A 4,458-nucleotide genomic window follows, 5' to 3' on the forward strand; every position below is an offset into this window, starting at 1 on the left:
GAAAGAAAGAAAGAAAGAAAGAAAGGAAGGAAGGAAGGAAGGAAGGAAGGAAGGAAGGAAGAAAGAAAGAAAGGAAGAAAGAAATTAGGCTACAGCTGGGCCTGCCATGGGGGAGAGAGAACTGAGTCTTAGGTGGCCAGGAGACACAGCTCACTGTGGGGGAAAAAGGGAGGAGCCAATGGGATTCCAGAGCGATGGTCACGCCCACGGGGTAGTGAATGGTCTGGGAAGCAGAGGGGATGGGTGAGTTTCACGAGGGAGGACCTGAACAATGATTCCTGCCGTCATTTCTAACAACCAAGACCAGTGGTCTGAAGAAGTCCCATTGGCCTTTGTCACTGAAGATGACGTCCAGTCTTCACCAGAAAGTATGAGCTGGGTGGAAGCAGTTCCCGGAGCCTATCTGCAGGCAGAGGCTTCCCTCTGTGGGGTTGTTGGCATGCAGCTTTCCATGGATGTGGTGGGCCTGGGGTTCAGCACTTCTACCCAGGCCCAAATGACGCTGGTGCTGCTGGCCTTAGCTCTTACCATCTTGGTTCTACAAGACATCCCCCTCTTTTAATAACAGCTGCAAGATATGTTTCACATTTGGCATAACGTTACAGTGAAAACACATAAACACACAAAAAAAAAACATACAATAAAAAGTATTTTTAGAGAATGCCTCAAGTCTTTGGAATTTGAAATTATATTGCTCTGGAATCTGAGATACTGGGAAACTACCTAAAAGCAGCACGTGACCTTGATGAAATATTTCCCCGGAGTAAAATACTTCGGTTATTTAAGGAGAGCAAATTTCAAATTTAAGGTCAGTTATTTTAGTTATTTACTAATATTGTATGGAGGGTTGTTTGTTCTCATAGGATTTTTTTGTTTGTTTTTATTTCTGAGACAGGGTTTCTCTGTGTAGCTCTGGCTGTCCTGGAACTCATTCTGTAGACCAAGCTGGCCACAAATTCAGAGATCGGCCTGCCTCTGCCTCCCAGTGCTGGGGTTAAAGGTGTGGGCCACCACTGCCCAGCTCTATACTTTATTATTAATGGTAAGAGATGGTTTTGAAGGATGTACACTGAACAAAGAAATGCTTGTTTCGTTGGCAGGGTACACAACACACACTTGAACCTGTGCAACCTTCCTGCCTCAGTCTGAGCACAGGTATAGACACCGCTGTGGCTAGCAAGAAATACTAACAGAAAATGACAGCGTGTGCTGTTTGCGAATCTAGGACGTAGTTGAAAAGTTTTTCCTAATGTAGAACTTATGAGCTACACTGAACGTGTGGAGTTCCCCATACCTCTCTGCCACTTCCTCTCCTTACATCATGAATTACTACTGTGTGTTTATCACAACTAACTGTTTTGATATATTATTGTTAACTAAAAGGCCCTATTTTATTCTGATTCATTTGTGTCTACAGCCCTAAGATACTACATTATATGGGAGTGTTTTTTCCTTATTATCTTTTACTTAGTCTTCAAAAATTTCAACAGATACACAATGCATATTGATTGTATCCACCTTCCTATCCTCCCCTGTTCCACCAGGACCCCAAAGCCCACTTCCTTTCTAACTCAATGTCCTCTCTTTTATTAATACTAGAACCTCCTGAGTCCAACTAACTGGGCAGTTACTGCTCTCTAGTTGAGCTTTTCTGGTGCTGGTTCTGGGAAAAAGAACACCCCAGCAAATGCTTTCTCACCCTGTCGTGCATCCAGCAGGGCATCACAGCATACTGGCAGGGCATCATGGGGGGCTCAGCCTTGAACAGGGTTCTTTCTGTCTGCCAGGTCTCCCTACTGTGGCCTTACTTTGCACTGTCTGTGTCTCCTCCACCTCTGTTGCTTAAAAACCAGCATTTCCTCTCCTCAATGTACAGAATCAACTCCACCTTCTCGTGGGTAATTATCTAGATAAATCATTTGAAATTCATTTGTAAGGAAATTTTGATCATCTGCATTCATTTATTTAAAAGACCATTTTTTTATTTATATGAATATAAATGCAAATAATTAATGCTTCATCTGACAGTCTGATAGGTTTGTGTATCTTACTGCTCAGGCTGTTACAACGCTGGACTCTGGGAGGTTTCCAGTTGGCTCCTGTCATGCACCCCTGTCCTTTTGTCTGTAAGTGGTTTCTTACTTTCTGGCATTTAATGATGTGTTTCTTGCCTCAGCACTAAAATTCAGTACTTCTCCAGGGAAGCCTGGTTTCTTTTATTGAGAAGGCTTGTTTTTAAGTCCAGGCCGCCCACCTATCCACTCCTTCAGTGACAACTGAGTTCTACTCTGATGCTATCAGTGGACCAGAAGCTGGACACAAAGTGGGGGAAGAAAGCAGAGAAAATGCCTGCATTGGAAAGCTAACCTAGGGGCTGTGAGATAGACAAGGAACAATGCCGAGCCAATTAATGCATAATTATAACTTTGATATATTCTTTGAAGGGAAAGAACGGGCCAACTGGCAGAGATTCAAAATATCCCAAGTCTGTGGTCTAGTTTAGATCAGGTGGTTAGAGAAAGTCCCTGTTAATGGCCGACACGTAGGGAGAAGCTGGAAATGAGAAATAATAAATCATTTAAAGAGCAGATTGAGGGATCCTTTGAGGCTAAAGGCTACTAGGTCAGAATTGCTTCTCAAGGAAAGGAATAGGGTTGGCAAGATATCTCAGTGGGTAGTGGCACTTGCTGATGAGCCTGAATTTGATCCCTGAGACCTACATGTTGGAAAGAGAGAGCCAATTCCCACAAGTTGTCCTCTGACCTGCACATGCCTACCTACATACATATTTGAGCATACCCAGATACACATAGGTACAAAATAATTTATCTTTGTCACTTTATTATAATGAACCTACCAATGAAAATGTCACACGGCTAGATTAAGGCAAACACTTGCCTGGTCCCAAACTCTGCATCTCAATGGATTGCTATTCTGTTAGAAAGTATAGTCTGAAGCCAAGGAGTCACATTGGGATTTGACACTTTCACTCTAAATTACGTTTTTGTTTTTGTTTTTTTTTTTTTAATAGATTTACACCACCAAGAAAAATCTATAGCAGAGTTGAAACTAGCAAAGCAATCGTCAGCCTTATGTCTGCTTTCCTAGCTTACGTGTCCCTTTGCCTGCATTCCAACTTTCCTTGTCACGAGCATTGCCCTCTTTTCAGTCTCCTTTCTAAGCCTTCTCCCATACCCATCTCTTTACATAGAGCATGTCTACACTATAGTCAAGACTGCATATGAAGAAGAAACTTTGCATATGGGTAACATCACTTAGTACCACACATCCTAAGTCCATCCATCTTCTGGCAAGTTTCATTTTTGCTTTGCAGATAAATGGTATTCTGCTTGTATTTGTACCATTCTTTACCATTTAAGTACATTTTCAAAAGGAATAAAAATACCCCAAGTATTATCTTACAAAAGTCTTATTCTCTCTATGTGTAGATGTGTTAGTTAAAGGTGATGATGTCTTAGGGTCTTAGTTACTGCTGTGAACAGATACCATGACCAAGGCAACTCTTCTAAGAATGACCTTTAATTAGGTCTGACTTACAGGTTCAGAGGTTCAGTCCATTATCATCGAGGGAGCATGGCAGCATCCAGGCAGGCATGGCGCAGGAGGACCTGAGAGTTCTACATCTTCATCTGAAAGCCACTAGGAGATTAATGACTTCCAGACAGCTAGGATGAGGGTCTTAAAGCCTACACCCACAGTGACACACCTATTCCAACAAGGCCACACCTCCAAATAGTGCTATACCCTGGGTTAAACATATTCAAACCACCGCAGGTGATAAATTTCATGGTTGTTTCATTTTGTTCTAAAGAGATTACGGTTAAGAAACAATAATGAAGATGGAAAGCTGCTATTGAGTCAGCAGTAAGACTAGACAGACTGCTCTGAAAGAAAAAGAGGCTTGTTTGAGAATCTGAAAAAAAGCCAGTGTGCTTCTGAGGAACATGGATAAGGAGAAGCCAAAGATGGGGGGAGACAGCAGCTACAGGGCCCAAGAGGCCACACCGGTATTTAAATTGAGAAATAAAGAGAAACCATTGGACCATCTTTATTATTGTTGTGTTATGTTTAGTTTTGCTTATTTGTTGTTAATCGTTGTTTTAAGGCAGGGTTTTTCTGTTTGGCTGTCCTGAAACTCGCCATGTAGACTTGAATTCACAGAGATCCACCACTCTTTGCCTCCTGGGTGCTAGGATTAGAGGCATGCACCACCATACCTAGCCAATTTTAATACATATTTTTTTTAACTTTTTATTGATGGCTTGTGAATTTCACATCATGCACCGCAGCCTCACTCATCTCCCTGTCCCTTCATTATCTTCCCTCAGCCCTTGTATCCTTTCCCTCAAAAGAAGATAAAACAAAAGTCTCCTTTCAGATATCCTGTTGTTGCCCTGTGTCATGGAGATCCTGTAGCTTTTGGATCTGCAGGACTGG

Source organism: Mus caroli, chromosome 10 (assembly GCF_900094665.2).
Source record: "Mus caroli chromosome 10, CAROLI_EIJ_v1.1, whole genome shotgun sequence".
Lineage (NCBI taxonomy): Eukaryota > Metazoa > Chordata > Mammalia > Rodentia > Muridae > Mus > Mus caroli.